A 20,395-nucleotide genomic window follows, 5' to 3' on the forward strand; every position below is an offset into this window, starting at 1 on the left:
CAACTGCTGCTCATTTTTGCCAGGAGGTTATTAATCTTTGCTAGTCCCAATGGACATGAAATGGCATTTCATAGTTTGTAATATATTAATTAGATTAAGCATCTCTTCATGTGCCTTTAAAAAAGTTCTCTGTGATTCCGGGGACCTGGCTCACTCTCCCCCTTGTTTGCTCAGTCCTGAACACACACACACACACACACACACACACACCCACACCCATACACCCATGTCTCCCCTACCTCTCACTCCTCATACGGGTTTTTTTTCCCCCAGTTCTGGGGATTGAACCCAGGACTTCACACATGCTTGGCAAAGCACTCTCCTTCTGAGTTAAACCCTCCAGCCCTTCATATGTTTTTTGATACAGTATTACGTTTTCTTCTGTAAATTGCCAGTTAATATGTTTAGACCCTTTGTATTGGGTTTTTATCTCATCGATTTCTAGGATATGATTTAAATCCTTGTTATTTATATGTGCTCTGTTATCATTTCCCAGCATGTGGTTTGCTTTTGTATTTTTAAAGGGACTCAATGAAAAAAGTTTTTTATTTTAGTACTGTTGGATTTACCATCCTCTTTTATGGTGTGTATGTCTTATTAAAGAAATATTTCTAAGTCAGGCATGGTGGTGTATACCTGTAATCCTAGCATTCTGGAAATCTGAGGCAGGAGGATCACAGTTTTGAGCCCATCCTGGGCAACCAGAGACTCTGTCTCCAAAAAATAAATAAATAAAAGAAGGGCTCTCTGCCTAGGGAAATTCTTTTATGTTTTCTCCAGGTTTTAAAGTTTATTTTTTCACATTTTCATCATTAATCTACTTGGGATTGCTTTTTGTGTGGGATGTGAGGTGGAGATCTTTTTAAAAAATACGACTTTCAATTCTCTCAGCATGATGTTAAATTTTCCTTTTAGCTTTCCTGCAATGCCAGCTCTGTTATATACTGAGTTTCTATGTATACATAGATTTTACATTTTCTTTAATGCTAATGTGATATGTACTGGTATTGCCTAGTTTTGACATTTGAAGCTGGCACATTTTACTACTGTATTATTGCCTCAGTAATCCTGACTAAATCCCCTTAATTACTTCGAATAATAACAGAAGAAAATAGTTCTTTACTTGATGACTGTATTCTAGATTAGTACAGTGTTTTCATACACTGATTCATTTGATTTTTTTTTTTTTTTGGTACCGAGGATCGAACTCAGGTCCTTGCGTTTGCTGGGCAGGTGGTGGAACCACTGAGCTAAATCCCTGGCCCTCATTTGATTTTCATGATAGTACGGAGTTAACTATTTTTGTTCTCCTTTTAGAGGTGGGTAAACTGAGGCCAAAAGAACCTTACTCAGCTGGGACTATGAACGCAGGCTGGCTGGCTCCAGCGTCTCAACTTAAAAACCGTGATGCTATACTGCTCTTTGTTTGGATAGCATTTCTAATCTGAAACATTTGAACAGGAGTGAGAACAGCTTCTAGGCAACCATAACCTATCTAAGATTTGTTCACTTACAAATACTGTTGATTGAGTTGGGCAGAAGCCAAAAGGATTCATTGTGATTTGTTATTTCGAATTTAACTGGGCTTTCTAAAATGGTTGTCTTTGAGATCTGCTTCCCTGGCCCGTGCCATTCATGTGAAGAAAAATGTGGAAAATGATCTTGGACTTTGGAAGATGATTGTCATGTTTCTGGTTTTTGATGAAGGCACTAGTGCAGACAGTGGGGCCACTGAGCATGAACATTAACATGTTGGAGATGTGGTGCTGTGCATGGGATGCGTTTTGTTTTTAAAGTACAATGTAGAACTGGATATGCCGTTAGAGCAAGCTAGGTGAACACATTGTTTGGATAATCTTACCTCTTGCTCGCTAGCCAAGCTTTCGTAAGTGTCCTTTATTGAGACTAGCCAACTTTGATCTCTCTATTCTGAATTTTCCCATGGCACTTCTTGTCTATACCAGCTCTTAAAATTTATACTCAAGAGTTTGATTATGTTTGATAGCACTTTTATTATTTTTCTGATTGTTTTGAAAACACGTCTGTGTTCCTGAGAATACTGATGCTTCTTTCTTAGGACAGGGAGGATTGGTTGGGTTTTGTTGTTTTTGTGGTTCTGAGGATTGAACCCAGGGCCTCCTGAAGTCTAGGCAGAAGCTTTACCACTGAGCTGCATCCCCAGCTCTGAGACTGGTTTTTTATGCTTATTTTTAACATTTTCACTGACTCTTAGCTTAGTATTTAACTACAGTATAGATGTTTAATGCATCTTTTAATGTGGCTCAGTGAGGAAAACATGAGTAATAATGGCACATTTTATATTTGACTTAAAAGTTTTAGCTTTTTAAATCAAGTTATTTAAGTATATACTTTATTCAGAAAACTATAGGAAACAAAAGATGAATCAGAAATAGTTCCCGCCCTCAAAGAGAATATGGTCTTGGGATAAACCATTTATAACTTATAAATGTAGTTGTTTGCTTTTATGTATCGTATTAGGTTTACAAAGAGAGGGGCAGGAACTGGTTTATAATTTAAGTGGGGAGACTGGACATACTGGGAAAAAGTCATTCAGGATAGAATGTGGTAAGTTACAAAGCGCTCAGGAGTAGAAGTCATTTTGTACTTGAGGTGAGCTGGGGAACGATCCTGAGAGTGGCAGTGATACCTGGGAGTTTGACAGGTGGGTTATGGGTGGAGGGTGGGATTGCATTTCAAAAGGAAGGAACAGTGTGAAGCAAAGTCTGGTAAAGGTAGAAAAAGTCAGCTGTGTTTGGAGCAGAGATAGTTCCATTTGGCTAGAACATAGGTGAGTACAAGTAAATAAGTTGGGGCCAGTTGTGTAGGGTCTTAAATATCAGGTTAAGGTGTTTGGATTTAATTCAGTAGACAGTGGGGAGCCACTGAAGTTTTTTGAGTAATACAATCCTAGTCATGCTTTTGGAAGATTAATTGGGTAACATTGTCAGGAGTGAATGAATGAGAAAATGGAAATATTTTCTGTTGTTGAGTCATTTTTTTTTTCTGTGTAAGTAAAACTAAGGTAAGCTTCATTTAGCTATCAAATGGCACTAAACATCTTCATTAATAACGATGTAAGAAAATACATATTTCAATTCTCATATCCAGCTAATCTTTTAAAACTGGTTAAGGCCCTATTTACCTGTTGGCTTCTAGTTCCGAGTTTTGCATTCAGACTCTTGTTCAGGGAGTTATATACCACAGACAAATATTCCAGAATCCTGTTTCTGAGTGTTGTATTTTTCTGCTTAAAAAGTCTTTAATTATTCTTTTCGTCTGCTGAATACAGTCTAGATTTCATAACCCAGCAATCCAAGCCTCATTCATCTCTCCTGCTACTCCCTGACTACTTCATCCTTCCCTACTTTCTTTTTTTTGCCAAAGCGCTTACTGCCCTCTGACCTAACATGTGCTTCCCTGGCTGTTCTGAAGATTCCTGTGATTCTCTCCTTCTTTGACTTATTTACTTAGTACTTCTGAACTTCCTAGAGTCTGAAGATGGAGAGAGGGGAAATGTATGTTGAAATTCTGAGAACTTATGTGCCTAGGTCATATCTGAGACAAAAGCTCTATCATTTGTTCAACGAGCATTTTTCTGTACTTGCTGTGTACCAGGTATTGTACCAAATCATGTGGATATAATTGTAAGTGAAACCAAAGTGATCCTCGCTCTTTATGACCTATAGTCTAAAGAGACAAACATTAACCATCAGTAATTAAACCATGTTATAATTATAAGCAGTGGAGAGGGACTATTAAAGAAACACACTTTGGGTGTACTTTGCGAGAATATAATGGGGGAAGGAAATGAAATTAATTTAGAGGGGCACATCCAGGTAGGTCATTTGAAGGAAGTGAATTTTTTTTTTTTTTATTGGTACCAGGGATCAAACTTGGGTCCTTGCACTTGCGAGGCAGGCAGCGGAACCACTGAGCTAAATCCCTGCCCCAGGAAGTGAATTTTAAACTGAAACTTGAAGTATGAGAGCTGTGTAGGCAAGGAAAATTGAGAAGGGCATTCTAGGCAGAGAAAACAGTATGGACGAAGGCCTGCAGATGGAGAATAATTTTGAGTATTCAATAACCTAAAAGATCAGTGTGCCAGAACCTAATTTTTGGTTACTAAGGAGTAAGATGAAGGTAGAAGAGTTAGGTAAGGACCAGATATATAGAGGCTTTTAGTTGGATAATTATGCTTTACATAAAGCACACTGGGATAAAAGGTGGCAGTGGAGGACTTTTGAATAGAAAAATGACACAATCGAATTTCCATTTTAAAAATATTAATAATATATCCCAAATCCAAGCACTTATCATCTCTACTAGTGTAAATCTCTTGCACCCCCAGTGCCATTCTTGACCTAGTTATTAGTGTTTCTCTTTAAAATGTTAGAGCATGGCTCTCCTCTGCTCCAAGTATTCTAGGGGTTTCTTGTTTCATTTAAAGTAAAAGACATGTTCTCACCTCAGGGCCTTTAGATTTGATCTCTTGCCTGCAAAGCCATTTTGCCAGATATCCATGTGTTAAACTCCCCCAAATTTTTCAGATCTTTATGCAACTAGTGAGTCTACCCTTGGCTGCTGTGTTTAACACCAGACCCACCTCTGCCCAAACTTCCCTACTTCTTTTTTTTTGCCAAAGCACTTACTGCCTTTGACCTAGCATATTTTATTCTAGAATATAATTTTCACTAGATGACAAGTTTTGTCAGAGTTTTATGCACTGGTGTGTTCTTAGTACATAGAGTGCTCCATGTAATAGGCATTCAGTAAATATTAGTTGAATGAATGACTAGAGAATGTCTCAGCAGAGTTTAGAAGCTGAGGGAATAGTTCAAAAGCTCTAAGTCTAAGTGAGAGATGATAGTAGCTGAGATGAAGGTTGTGAAAGATACAGAGAAGCACTAGGTTCAAGATACATTTTGGAAGTAGACTCAACCAGATAGTTTACAATAATAAAATGAGATTTTTGTCTTACTAGTTTAGTATTTCTCTGATTAAACTGCTATGAAACATCATTGTTAGCTAGTAATTAGGTTTATGTCATTGTCTTAATTTGTATTTACTTGATGCGGTGCCATATGCACTGATGGCTGCAGAATGTGGTAAAGATTAATGAAAAATTGATAGGTATTATAACTTTAAAATATTTGTATGGTTTTTAAAAAATTTCCTTCCTTCCTTCCTTTCCTTCTTTCTTTTTGTGGTGTTGGGGATCAACTCAGATCCTGATGCATAACAGGCTGCTGATGATCAACATCCCCAGCTTTTCTTATGCTGTTAAAATGGAACCTGAGAGACAGTGCATTACAGTGTGAATTGTATGTGATAGCTCATTTAGGTATCCTAGAGTAATGGTTCTCAACTGGATGTGATTTTACCCATTTCACCTCTTTGCACCCCCCCCCACCGGGTATTTGACAATGCCTTGGGATATTTTACACAACGTGTAGCATGATGCTAATGGCATCTAGTGATTGGAGGTCTGGTGTACTGCTAAACACCCTACAATTGTCAGTCTACTCATCTTCCCCTAACAGAATTATCTGGTCCAAGATGTCATTAGTGCTGAAGTTGAGGACCCCTGACTTAGGGATCATCTTAGATCAGTATTAAGTTAATGCTATCACATCTACAGACTTACACACTTATATAACTGATCTGGACAAGATGTGTTTAGTATGATTGCACTTATTTTTAAACATATACACTGCAACTGACCCATTTTTATATACATGTGCATGCACATAAATCCAATTGAAAGCTAAGTCTTCAAAATAGTTTTCTTGTAAAGGTTATCCATTTATATGGTTCTGCCTATTTTTACAGTTGTCTTTGAGACTTGCAGCAAATCCTGTTTGTTTATTAGTACTAAATTATCTGATGAGGTTGGATTTGTGCCTTCTGGGTAGTAGTTTTATTAAAAGATGAAATTGAGCTATGACTATAAAATAATTGGCTGCAAAGGTAGTTTAAAAGTACTGCTCTTTTCACAGTCTTTTCATCAATAAATATGGAGAATGCATGTATCATATTCTGAATTTAGAGGACAGTATATGTAAATGTTCATACACTTAAAAGATTCCTGTTGTCTAGGATCAAGGGAAATGAATACTTTTTATGTAATGTTGGGAAGTTGCCTAGGTACAACTTTTGGAGAGCACTTTGATAATACTACATTTTCAAGCAAAACATTCATACTCTTCCACTTAGGAATTCTGTCTCTAGCCAGTTGTTTATAGAAACATTTACAACAGTAAGGAAAGATATACTAACAGTGCTATTTCTTGTTAAAGTGAAAAAGATAGAAATGGTCCAAAATCTATCAAGGACATATTGGCCATACACCATTAGTACAATCTTAACGGCAGAATGCTATATACCACAAAATATTGATATAAAAGGAGGAATAAAATATGTTAAGTGGGGGTATGGAAGTATAAGAAGAAAGAAACTACAAAAACTAATGTTACACAGAAAATGTAGGATTACATATGTAACACGTGTGAAAGAAAAACCTGGAGAAATAAATACTAAATATAACAGGAGTAGGGTAACTTTCTATATTGCAGACTTCTTTGGTTGTTTTACAATAAGTGTGTGCTTTATGATCAGAAAAGAAATCTATTTTAAAGCCATGGGACAGTCACTTTATAGCCAAATCTTTTATGGTTTTGAAGTAGCCTTTTGTATTAGTAAATACATAGCATGCTGAGGATCTTTCTATTGTTCTGCATTTATATTTGTGAATATTTAAAATTGGCCAGAGATTCCTAGAGCTTTGTCTTTCATCGGAAGTTTTTCACTGCTTTACCAAAAAAAGAAAGGTTTTTAAATTCTTGGCTTCAAAGTGTCACAGTTTATAGTTAATACACTTTTTTAAATTTTAGGCTATGTAGAATGCATATCTGTATTTATCCTGCAGGTGGCGTAGGTGGTTTTGTAGTATTCTTCAGTGTATTTATTACTGAAGGAAAATTCTCCTAAGCTGGGAAATAATTTAATTACGGTACAGTCCTGTGTGTAGTATGCTTATCTTTCGGGTAAATGTTGACTGTCAGATGTTTTCTTTCTATAATTTCAGGAAGTACGTGTCTCAGGAAAAAAAAATCTATGCCATGTGCTTAGTACATAATTCATTTTATATCTTATTTATCTATCTTATTTGTTATAATCACTGGGAAAATTAAATTTATTTTTACACTGAATTACACTTTCTAGCTCCTTTAAAATCCCAAAACTTCATCAAAACTGTCAGTAGAACTAATTTTTTCTGATGAATTCTCTGTGAAGTCCTTCCTTTTCCCTTCTCTTTGTGTGTCTGACTCCCCCCTCCTCTCCCTTTTTTTCTCTCAGTCTGTCAAGTTCAAGAGCAGCTCAGATGCCGTGAATTAAGTGAAGCACAAAAGGGGGAAAGGAGACCCTTTTGAAGAACAAAGGCCTCTCATTAGGCTGCCATGTTCTTTTTTGACCAAAAGTGCACCCTACATGGTTTCTATTATTGTCCACATGCCCTGCACATAAGGTAAATACAGTAGATCCTCATTACCTCACGTTTTCCTCCTCTTCCTCTATGCCACACACAACCAGTGAAGCCTTAGGTCTTTGATGTCTTTAGGCATTCTTATACAGTTGCTTTATCTCCTTTTTAAAAACTGCAGGGGTAGAAATGTAAGTGGCGAGCAGTGCACACCAAGTAAAACCCCACAAGAAGAGAAAATTAGCTGTTAGAGAAGCTGCAACCCAAGAATCCAGGGCAGGTGGAAGGAACCAAAGACTTACTGCTATTATTCTACTCTGTGCCTTTTAGTAGCCTGTGTTTTTAAAATAATAACTTTGATTTGCATTCACTGTAGATTGGTGATTTAGTTTCTCCTCACATTATTCATGTAAGAAAACAGGCAAGTAGAAATAAATTTAATTGCCGAGAGTAGCTCTTCTGATAATGAGAACTTCTTGTTAATCTGCTCCTGTTTCTTACTGATGTTCTCTTTGGTGTCGTGGCCTAACTGTAGGTTTGTTGTCCTACATTAAGTACTTTTCATTGGGATTGAACTGAGAAGTAACTGGGGAGGGGGCTTTAAATGAGAAGTAAGAGAAGCGGTAACCTGTGCAGAACCAAACAAAGTTTGACAGAAAAATTATTGAAATTTCATGTTCTACACACTTGAAATTAGCCTGTTGATTGTGAAGTTGCTTTTAACATTGCTGACAAGTGCCAGTTAAGTTTGCAAAGGAGTGTGTCATTCTAGGTATTTGTATATTGCTCATCATTTAGAAGAACTTTTGTCAGGTTAGCAAGTATATCGAAATAGCCAGAGACCTTCTTAGTTCACTGTGAAGTTGAAGTACCTGATGACTGGAAGTTTGGGTTGTTTTTAATTATTGAAAGAAATTGGACAGTCGGTAATTATTTGTTTTGAGAGTGACCAAAGGAGAAATATTCTTTTTAGTATTATCTTTAAGTTAAAACTTTTACTTTAATAAAGAGCAAGAGTTGAACTTCTGACACAATGTGCTTTCTTTTTATTTAAATACAAATACATAGCAGAGCACAGTCAACACCCCCCCCACACCCCCCCCCCCGATTTCTTTTAACATTAAAACCTGGCTAATGCACTTGCAGTTTAACGAGAGAGAGACAGAGACAGAGCGACAGAGACAGAGAGACAGATAGAGGGGTGGGGGGTTAACTACTTAAAGGAATGTTTTGACCCTTCATAGACCCTGAATGTTGCTTTTCAGGAACTATTCCTTGGTTTCATGTTTTTAAGGTACAGCGGTCTACGTGAATCCTTTTAGTTTATATACTTGGCAGCAAAATAAAAGAAAAAGAGCTTTTTGCTTTGCATTGTGTAGCAAATTCCATTTCTGTTGTCTGTCCAGGATATTCTAAAGATGTAACCAGGAGTCTCAGGGGAGCAAGAGAGATTTTTTTTTTTCTTGCTTTTCCCTCCGGTCACATGTTGGGTTGTTTTTCTGCTTTTGTTCCTCGGGATGCCATCTCTCTTTAGGAGAAATCACTTCCCAGTCCCACACAGATTGCTGAACTCTGACATTTTTTGCTGTTATGTTACGCTGGATTCATTGGGAACAGTTTTAATATGGGTGCATTTAAACACTTGATGTTAATAGACAGAGAGATGAAGAGTGAAATTTCATTCTTTATTGAATGCTCCATCTCCTGCCCATCACTTTTCAAGAACACAATTCTGCCCCTACCATGTGGCTTTTCACTAACCCCTGAGTGTTTCTCTGTAAAGATCCCCTGCCCACTTCCCACATACAGAGTCACTTTGTGAAATAAAAAGTTTAGTGTTTTTCGCAAACATATTGTTTCGATTATTTAAATAATTTAACATTAGGACCACATGTGTTTAAGTTTGTTAAATCTTTAATAAAACATTTTATATCAATATCCTAATAATATAGTTCTAGTGATAGTAATTAGAAGAATAAATTTTAAAATTTCAAATAATAAAAATAAAAAAGAATACCTAACTGAGGAAGTGAAGAGAGAAGCAATTTAGAGCAATAGACCAGCTCTTTCCAGAGTTTCCTTGGCAGCCATTGGAACAGTTACTGGAGAGATTTTTAACATTCAAGTTATTTGTGACTAAAACCTGCTTTCTCAAAAGCAGCCTAACTGCCAGGACCTCACAGGGGTCTCATTGTATAGAATTAAACTTAAGTGATGGTTGAAAGGAAAGTACATAAAAAGATTGGTCAAACCTATATTTATTAAAAGATTGAGCATGAAAAGATTCAGAGCTTCACAGTAGTTAAAGGAAGTAGGATTTATAAAAGTTGAGATGGGTAGTTTCCCCCCTCCCACCCCGGGGTTAATTTTGACTTAAATATCCAGTCTGTGCCCTGGGGAGAGAAATGTGCAAGGAGAAGGAATCTGAAGAAATGAAGACTTCAGAAAGTTTTGTGGACGAATAGAAAAAAGAAACTGAGTGAAACATCAAGAAAGTTACAAAATATTTTTATAGATGTTTGTGCATTTTTATTTCCACAGACATTGATGAGAACACAAGAGGAGGCAAACAATGGTCCCCAAGTCAAATCTAACTTGAAACTGTTTTTGTATGGCCTATGACCAAAGATTAATTTTTAGATAGGGAAAAATGAGAAGAAACATAACATGACATTGAAATTATATAAAATTGAAATGTCAGTATTCATAAGTAAACTTTCAGTGGCACACGAACAGCCATGTGTTTGTGTGTTTGTTGTCTGTTTAATCGCTATGGTTCCTCTTGTGCCACAGCAGCGTTGAGTAGTTATGAAAGAGACTGTGGCCCATAAAGTTTGCAGGCCAAAGAAATAAAGGAGTGTCCTCAGCATGTTGGGATGAATGGTATAGAGCAGTGATGGTGAACCTTTTAGAGCTTTCAGTGATAACAAACAGCCCACTTGCAGCACATATGCCATAGGTTTGCCACCACTGAAGCAGTGTAGTTTTTTCTCAAGCTAGGAATGTTTGACATTAAGGTATTTTTTCTGTTGTTGCTTTTGCTCATCAAAAATAAATGCTTTAAAAGCCTGGCATGGTGGTGCACACCTGTAATCCCAGCACTTGGGAAGCTAAGGCAGGAGGCTCACTGGGAGTTGAAGGCCAGCCTGAGCTGGGCTACATAGTGACTTTCAAGGCCAGCCTGAACTATACAGTGAGACTATCTGTCTCAAAGGAAAAAAAAAGAAAAAGAATAAATACTTTTTCTAGTGAATTGTTTCATTATTTCTGTAAAATGCCAACATAGTAAATATTACTTTTTTTCTTGATATTATTCCCCTTTTGGGGAGGAGCATCTTACTCTAGCTCCTTAAGTATACAGTACTTCCACTCATTAGAATTTTGAAGGTGAAATAGTATTCAGAACTCACTCTAACTTCCTTTTCCAAGTCCACTTAGAGCTTTGCTGCTTCCACTCTTCAGTGCCTAGGAGCTTACATTACTTGAACATCAGAAGAGCTGTTTGGAAGTTTGAGAACTTAGATCTACACAGGCAAATTTGGTCCTATTTAAGCCAAGGACATTGAGATGAATAGTCTTGCTAGAAATCCTTAGGACTTCCAAAATTTGTAAATTGGGCTTGCTTTATCCGTTTGTTTGTTTATTTGAGACAGGGTCTCGCTATGCAGTTCAGGCTGGCCTTGAACTCACTATGTAGCCCAGGCTGGCCTCAAACTCTGATCCTCCTGCCTCAGCCTCCCTTAGTGCTGGGGTTACAGGGTTTTTAAAATGTAGTAAGAAATCACTTTCTAGACTAGTTCTTTGAAATGTTTGTTTTTCTTTCTCTTGGTCTCTGAGAGCCAGTAGTACCTCCTGTCCTTTCTTTGTCTATTCTTGACAATTGTAAGGAAAGTGTCTGGGAGCTCTCATGCTGTTCTCCATCAGAACTTGTGTTGTGATTTACTGGTTTGCATGAGCGGAGAAAGTAGTGTATGGATGAGAATTCGAACTCCTAGTCCATTTTTCCTGATTCTTCTTTTCCGTCTCCTATTAGCTTCACAGGCTGAAGACAGAAAACATATTTATAAATGTTAGAATGGGAGAAATTATTGGGTGTGACAAAGGTAGAAAAGTCATAGTTAAAAATAAGTTTTTCTTGCCTTCATTTCTCTCCATATAATTGAGTTTGAACCAGAAGGATATTGTTCATGATTAATCTCTATGTGGAAAATCAAAGGTAGTAACTACAGATTAAACTTCTATTTTATTCTGGATGATTACCAGCTGCTAACTAAACATACAATCCCCTGACTAGGTTTCATGTTCCTTATATTGGAACAGTAAATGTTAAGGTTGGTAATTTTCTTCATTTCATTGTGGTTTTTTTAATCACATTGTAACTCTAGCATTAAATGTTTTGCTCCTAATCTTTTGTTTCTGTCTGCAAGGTAAAGTTGCAGTTGTTTTAGGTAAATTAGGATGCTTTATTAGAATGTGTGTAACTAGAGAATGAAATTATCAAAAATCAATGTGACTACAAAAGTAACAAATCAGGTTGGTTATTTTAGATTATTCTTTCTCCAAATTTCTTCTCTTTTTTTGTTCCTTTTATCTAAGTCTTTGACTATTGCCTAGAATTTACTCTTTTTGATAGTGGAAATATTTAAGAAGTAGGTTTCATTTTTAATAGGAAGTTCAAGTTATTTTATTGACTCTGTTTTTAGACAAGTTTGGTGTGTATGTGATCTGTATTCTGCCTTAGAAAACAGGAGTCCACCTACTGCTATGAATTTCCACTCAGTACTTTTCATAGTAGGCTTTTCTGTGGACTCAATTGTGTTACCAAAAGGGTTGGCAGTTAAAGCAGGTTGTTGCTTGTGCCATATATTCAGTTGATTGAAAAAAACCTAATTATGGTAAAGTTGTGCTTGCTTATAAATCCATTTCTTGTAAGGATTGTTAACACTTCTCATTAGTGCTAACATCCATCTCTATTCAAGAATTTTAGTCATTCTCTTCTTTCCCCTTACAATTCTGTCTTGTTTTCTACCTGTCATTTTCTTTCCAGGGATACTTTTCTAAATCATGCAAGTCCCGAGATTTGCAACTCATGAATTCCAGGGCCAATCTAGTCAAATAAATGTAATAGTTATTGATGGTGAAAAAACTGATGAGGCTATCCTATGTATATATAACATTTATTTTGTGGCTCAGTTTAAAACTGTGTGGCCACATTAGTCCATGGTGGCCATAAAATCTCTACTCATGTTTTCTAAAATTAGAAGATGGGGCTAGATACTGATTCTGGTTGAACTGTTCCTGTCTTCCCACTGTTTAAAGTGTTAGTGTTTACTTGAGCCTAATGCAGGTAGCATTACAGAATCCACATGGGAACTGTGTGGCGGAGCTCTGTCCCTGTAATTGTGGATTTCAAATTCTGTCAACTCCCACCCCCACAAAAGGACTGAGGGGTAATAATAATGATTGCTGAAATAACACATGAAAAACCGTAAAATCCTAATAAAGAATGATTTGATGATTCTGGGAAACACCACTTATGTCTTGACTGTTTTCTGGTCCAAATTTCTGTATAAGAATACCTCTGTGTCCTGGAAGCGTTCCAGAGAAACTACTTTAAATGAGTCCTGTTTTTCAGTAACTTAAGAGTTTAGAACAGAGGTGGGGGTTCTAGCCATATAACATCTAGAGCTTATCTAAGAGCAAAATACTTAACTTACAGTAGGGAACTATTCTTATACAAGAGTTCAGTTCTTCAGGAGATCCTATTGGAACCGAGTACATACTCTGAGAAAAATTATTCAGTTTCTGTATAAGTAAAAGCAATTAAATTTTACCACCATCATCCCCAATCTGAAGTGTAAAATGTTAGCCTTGAGAACAGGAAGAATATTGAATAAATTCAATAAATACAGGAAGTATTCAATTAAAAAATGAAATGTTTAAGACATCACACAGTGACCATTAATATGTAGTATTTTTATGTTTTTAGGTATCAGTTAAAAATTAATTTAAATTTGTAAAAATGTTTCAGTTGTAATCAATATGAAAGAAAGGGAAAGAGAAAAGGAGGAATTTAGTGAAGAATGGAAAAGAATGAAATGGTATATAGAACAAAAAGATGAGCAAAAAGGAATGGTCCAAGATAAGAGAAGACTAATTGGTGAGCAGAGTGTGCTCTTGTCATGTTCTGCTGTTGTGAGGCATGGAATAATTCGCCATTCTTGGAAATATTTTTATTAAAATCTTCAGTGACCTCCAGGTCATGAAATTCAATGGGCATTTTAGACCTTCTCTTTGACCTTTCAACAGAATTTGACTGTCAGCTCCTGTCTTTCTTAGAACCCTCCCTCCTTGGAATCTGAAATCATGCTGTGTTTTGGTTTCCTCTCATCTCTAGTAACTTGTATTGTATTTCCTTTGTTGTTCTTAGATTTTGGAGTTCATGAAGGCTTAGTTCTAGGCTTCCATTTCTTTCCATTCTGCAACCTAGCAAACATGTCCATTCCCATGGACTATTTGTTGATGCTATTCGGCATTCTCCTATGTCCTGCATTTCAGTAAATAACATCATCTTATTCATTCCAGTTGTCCAATCCCAAGACCTAGAGTCATTCCCTTTTTCACCTCTCCCTCACATCCCAAATCCGTATCCTCTCTTCTATTCTAAGCATTCATCATCTTCCCTTGTAGTACATTATACCCTCTGTAACCCTCCTTTAATTTGTCTACACTGAAGCTAAGCTAATACTTTTCTTTTTCAGTTTTTAGTTTTTATTAGTATATGCTTGCATTTCATAATGATTACAGCCTTTGTAAGAAGTTGGTACATGTTTTTTGAAAGTACAAATCTAATCATGCTATTCTCCCACTGCTCTTAGGATAAAGAATAACAGTTTCATTCTTCTTTAGTCTCTCCTCTTTTCCTCCCTGTCTGATTTGACCCACTGGGTCCTTGTTCAGACTCTCAGGTACCATCCTCTGACCTACTGCATCCTTTTACCTAATCAATTCTCATTTTATTCTTTACATCTCAACACAAAGACAATTTCTGGATAAAAACTACATTTAAAAAAATTGCTTCTTAATATAGGTTTCAAAGTAGTCTGCTCTTTTCCTTGAGAGCATTTATCATAATTTATCATTATATATCTCTGTGATGAGGACACAATCTCTCAAGAGGGATGGGCTTGTCCTCATGGTTGTGTCCCCAGCACCCAGAACAGAGTAGCAGTTCCTAGAAAAGCTAAGTGTTCTTTCTGTGGGCTCCAGGTATCCAGCTCTCATCCATAAATTTTACTTTCAGGAAACCTTAGGGCATAGCACCATCTGTGTAGATCTCAAAGATAAATATAATGTTATATTTATCATTGAGCATAGTTTAGGAACTAAAGATGGGTAAAACCAACCAATTTGGGGTCTGGAATTTAATCTATTCAGATTGCATGGGAACTCCAATTTTACTTCCACTTAACAGTCTCTTCTTATGTATATCCTAAAATAGAACACATACTGATTTAGGGACTGTGCTTTTTATTGTTGTTGTTCTGGGGATTGAACTTGGGACCTTGCACTTGCGAGGCAGGTTCCAGAACCACTAAACTAAATCCCCAGCCCTAGGGACTTTGCTTTAATTCAGCAAACTTTTGAGTGCCTACAATATACCAGATATTTGGCAGGCTTTAATTGGCTTCCCTTCATTTGTTTTCAATGATAATGGAATTTAAAGTTACTTTAAACCTGGATTTGGTTTCAATTCTTCTATTTCATACGGGAACATATTTATATCTTTCAGTGTGTTTCTTTAAATAAAAGTACTTTACAAATAAGGAGTTTTTTCCACTTGGCTATATTTAGTTAAGTAAATTAATGAGAATTCATAATTATGCATGTTAAAGATACTCAAATACCATTAGAACAGGATTGGTAACTCCAAGTTTTTCTCTTTCCTCCTGATTCTAATGGTACACAAGGCTTATAACATAAGCCTGGTAGTGTGTGTAATGAACATGTATTACATTTACAACACTTCCCAGTATTTTGTGGTAGATGACGCCATGTAACTGATGAGAGGTGGAAAACATGATTTCTTTTTAAAGATGCTAACATTAATGGAGAAATTCAGTCCTTGCTTTACAAATAAAATGTGACAGACTTCTGCCCTAGATTCCAGACAAGAGCTCTGTACAAGTTTTGACATGGTGGTTTATGCTGAACCATTTCTTTTTCTTATGGATGTTGAAACTACCCCCATGACTGAATATATACCAGAGGTGAGGGAATAACCTGTGACCTACCCTTGACATACAGATAAATATAGAAATACTTGATAATTTGACTATAACAGCTTGAGTAATGCTTTAAAGATAAGATGAGCTATGCCCTAGAGCAGGGGCGAAATGCAGTTCTTGGTAGAGGAAACTGCAGCCTAAGTGTTGCAACTGGAACAAATAAATATTGGTGGAATTTGAGGATGATGGATGAGGCTAAGTGGAAAGGTTAGCAAGCAGTAAAGACTAGTGTAAAATGAGGAAAAAGTGATTAGTGGTAACTGGAAACAGTAAGAATTCTGACCTGGCGAAATGATTTGTATTTAAAAGCATATTGAAAATTTGTGCTAGATATAATAAAGCTTAGTTTTCTTTCTTAGTTACTTGGGGTGACGTTTTATTGTTGTTTTTTACTCTGGGGTTTTTTTGTTTGTTTGTTTTTGGGTTTCTTTTTTGTTTTGGCTTGGTTTTGTTTTGTTTTACTTTGAGCTTTTATAACTGGTCTGTTCACTTAAGAAAATAACTGACCGCTTCCCATTAGTGAACAATTTCTACAGTCAGTCATTTCTGTGCTAGTGTCAGCTGCAGTTGTTTAAAGGTGTGAACACAAGGGTAACAGTTATCCAACAGTCTACATCACATAAGGGTTTTATATGACCCTTAATTCACTTAAAGGTGAGGGTCAAGGTGTGTTACAGACCACTTTTGCTTTTTGTTTCTTTTGAAATGACTTTAGGCTTTTATGAATCTTTGACCTCTCTTCCTTTCCACTGAGATCGTTTTCTTTTCATGGTCATTTAACACCCTTAACTCTTTTTTTTCTCAGTCTTGACTTTCTTTTTTCAGCTTATCTTTCTTTATGACACATTTCCTGAAATTAATTGTGCTAAATTCAACTTAGATTTCAAGCAGTCCTCAAACCCAAGGCATTTATTAATGTCTTAGCTACTTTTTTCGTTGCTGAGACAAAATAACCAACACCCAAAGTTAAAGGAGGAGAGGTTATTTAGCTCATAGTTTGTAGAGGTTTCAGGCCATAATCACTTGGCTGCAAGGCAGGTTGACACCGAAGACAGGCATGGCAGAGGAGAAACAGTTCATGACAGGCAGAAGGTAGCAAAGTAACAAGGGTGACCACAGCCGTTTCTATCCCTTATATCTTATCCAGGCTACTTAGGGAAGTAGCACTCACACCCTTAATCCTTGATCCTAGCATTGAACCATGAATCAATTTCAGCACCACACACTCTAGATCCAGCTGCCCCCCACCTATGACCACATGAGGCTTTGGGGTAACATCTAAACACCAGCCCTAACGGTGTCCATTGTGTTTACTGTACTGTACCAATAAAGGAGGAGCACACCAGACTCAAATCTGTTAAGTGGTTTTAAAGTGCCAGGTGACATGCAAATCCTATTTTCAAAGACTTGCACATAAATAGTCTACCCCTAGGCTAAATTGTAGGATTGTCATAGTTGAGTGGGCCAAAAATAGTCCAGGTTTTTCTGTATGACGAGGAAAGAATTGCCAGGCATACACCTCATAGTATGTAGTAAGTAGTTACATTTATTGAAGATCACAAGATGGTAGCAGGAACAGGGAAAAGGCACTCAATAACTCAGGTTTCCGGTATTTATAGGGTCAGACACCACAGATCTAAAGTGCCACCCACTCTATCTCACTGATACCAGCAATCTGTGTGACCTCCTAAGCCTAGGCCTGGATAATCATTATGGTGGTCCTAAGTTTGAGCCCAGATGATCATTAGGGTAGTGTGGTGTTCACAGTTGAACAAAGAGAAGGTAGTGATTCCGCTTCTTTGTTTCTAACTGTTCTGGGATGATGGTTTTCAAGAAGTTAATGAAAAAGAATTTAAAAGTCATTTTCATTTTTTAGTTGAAGATAGATTGATTTACTGTGGCTAAAAGACTAGTTTTGGACTTTAAAGGGAAAAGTTTTAGAAACAAAATATTTTTCTGCCATTGTACCAAAATGATCTCAGTGTACCATGTTAAATATGAACATGGTGCTTGAGTTAATTCTTTACCAAAAGTCCAGAAAAGACATAATTAAAGTCCAGAAAGATGAAACAATCAAAGAACTTCGTACTGGATATGATAAGGATGGCAGGGTGTTTTAGGCATTCATTCAACAGGTATTTATTGAGGGATAGCTATGTTTTGGGCTCTGTGCTGCACACACAAAATGATGCCTGTGTCTGAGAGGATAGGGATCTGTGCAAACCATTATCTCCCTAGTTTGTTTTCCTTTGGATCTGATAGGAAAAGCAAAAGAACAAGAAGTACAAAGAAAACAAATCTTTGAAATTTTATCTTACCTTGTTACCTGACCTGAGACAATACCTCAAAGTGTAGGGACAAGGGACACTGTAGGTAGGGAAAAGTAGAGAAAAGGCCTCATTGAGCTTTATTACAAATTAGTAGATGATTTTGACCTCTGAAAAGCAAAGGGAGCTAGACTTAGCAATTAGAAAAGAAGATGAAGGTGAAGAAACTAGGTCTCAGAAGGTCCCAGGTACGGCGATTAACGTAAGAATCATAAACTTTCCCTTCACTTAATCCTTAAATGTAAGTAACCTGTCTTTAAGGCCCCCACTCATAACCTTACCTTCAATCAAAAGACAGGGAAAGGTCCCTGGCCAGAAGAAATCTAAGGTTAAAATGAAAGACAAGCCAAGGAGCCAGTTAGATTCCAGGAGCCGACGTAGAGAGAAGAAACCTTATAAAAAGAGCTGTTGAGGGCCGGGGATTTAACTCAGTGGTTTTGCCGCCTGCTGCGCAAGTGTAAGGACCCAAGTTTGATCCCCAGTACCAATAAATAAATAAATAATAAATAAATAAATAAAATAAAATTTTAAAAAAAGAGCTGTTGACCAGAGCCCATGAGCAATTCACTTTTGAATTCTCCCTACTCATCCTGAATAGCTGTCATCTCTCTTTTCCTTTTTTCCCATCTTGTCTTCTTTTACTTTAAACATGGCCTTTTTAATTCTTTACTGACACTGGGACCTGCATTTTTCAGCAGAGCTGTAGCTTGCAGTCATGCCTGGATGTTACATAAGGAACTGGGGGCCTCAACTTGGCCTGGGCAAGACCCTGACATCTCCTCACAAAAAGGTATTTCAGGACACCGGATCAGGGAGACATAGGCTGACTTACTAGGCAGAGTTAGGAATTAATCGAAAATGGAAGAGGTTCACAGGAAAGAAAGACCAGCTTTTATGGATCAGATGGACTAAGACAGTGGTGGTGAACCTATGGCACATATGCCACAGCAGGCTGTTTGTATCATTGAAAGCTCTAAAAATTTTGCCATCGCTGGCCTAGGCCCGGTGGATAATAACCTCAGTTCTGGGTTTTGCAAGCTCCATGCTTGAGGGGCATTCAGTCTTCCTGAGGAGACTGTGTTTGGAGTCGTAGTTTGGGGAAGCACTATTGAAATCCAAGAGGACTGTCCGGGTTTAAGGCAGTGATGGTGAACCTGTTAGAGACCAAGTCCCGAACTGCAACCCAAAACCCACTTATTTATCACAAAGTTCCAACACTGCAGTTAAATCTGAATTCTGAGGTTTTAGTTTAGAAAAAACTCTACATGAACATCTTTTGTCCTAAAAGAAAAACACACACACATGTGCCATATGTTCAACGCCACTGGTTTAGGGGAATGACTGAGGACTTCTAGGTCCCATTGGTAGTTGAATGTTCCTGTGAATTTCTTTTCTTGATGTCCTCAGTTCTTGAAGGAGGATAAGATAGGTTATGCAAGTTTACACTAATCAACCTTGTATTTCCTGTTTTTAGGCAGACACCTGCATGATTAACATTCCTGTATACAGAGCTGAACAAGGATCCAACCCAAAGCTTTAAAGTAATAAAGGAGACAGATACAAAATGAAGGTCAGGCTTTGTTCTGCTTTTAGTCACCCATTGGACATCTGTAGGGCCAAGTGAAGAGTCACTGTTTGTGTTTGTTTTAGCTCAAAGCAGCGTTTAAGTTTTTGGTTGTCTCAGAAGAAAACATAAATCATACTTTTAACAAGTAACAGGTTAAGAGCCCAGGAGTCCACCTTTCCTGGCTCAATCTTAGGTTATAAAATGTTGAGTAGATGGTGATGTGGTTACCTACTAATATTTAAGAAGCGGGGTAGGACTTAAGAATGAGATTCCAGACACAACTGCTTGGGCTTGAGTCCTGGCACCCTGCTTTTCTGTATCTCTAAAGCCTTGTCTGTAAATTGAGCTTTTTAAAGGATAATGTATGCAAACTGCTTAGAACAGCTGTTGGAACAGAATAAGCTCAGTAAACGGTAGCTATTCAGTTGAAGAATACTAGAATTTGTTAAAGGCCTAGAGAACTACATATTGGACAAATGAAAGACATTAAAACAACTGTGCAGGGCTAGGGATATAGCTCAGTGGTAGAGCACTTTCCTAACCTACAAATCCGTAGGTTTGATCTGCAGTACAGGCAGGGATTGGAGGGTGGGGGTATGACACAAAAATTCTTCAGTTATCCAGCATGATTATATCCCAGATGTAAGATTTATTGGCAAAGTGAAGATTTGATTTCATGGAGATTTGTACCCAAAAAATACCTTCCAGTAAG

General features: G+C 37.2%; 1 protein-coding gene across 16 annotated transcripts in view; it reads left to right on the plus strand.

Annotated features, from left to right (window-relative positions):
- Pou2f1 (POU class 2 homeobox 1) overlaps positions 1 to 20,395 on the plus strand; it is a 166,791-nt gene that overhangs the window by 34,113 nt on the left and 112,283 nt on the right. For 5 of the 16 annotated variants that reach the window (XM_087206842.1, XM_013065760.3, XM_087206835.1 and 2 more), the window contains exon 1: positions 18,812 to 19,686. The exons of 6 other annotated variants lie outside the window; for them this stretch is intronic. The gene's annotated coding sequence lies outside the window, so the exon portion shown is untranslated. Of the gene's footprint in view, positions 1 to 18,811; positions 19,687 to 20,395 lie in introns of those variants that run through there. 5 more of the 16 variants (XM_087206836.1, XM_021244740.2, XM_021244743.2 and 2 more) reach the window with 2 other exon arrangements.

This window comes from Heterocephalus glaber, unplaced genomic scaffold, assembly GCF_053883595.1.
Source record: "Heterocephalus glaber isolate CG9 unplaced genomic scaffold, H.glaber_assembly_v1.0 deba00000738, whole genome shotgun sequence".
Taxonomy (NCBI): domain Eukaryota; kingdom Metazoa; phylum Chordata; class Mammalia; order Rodentia; family Bathyergidae; genus Heterocephalus; species Heterocephalus glaber.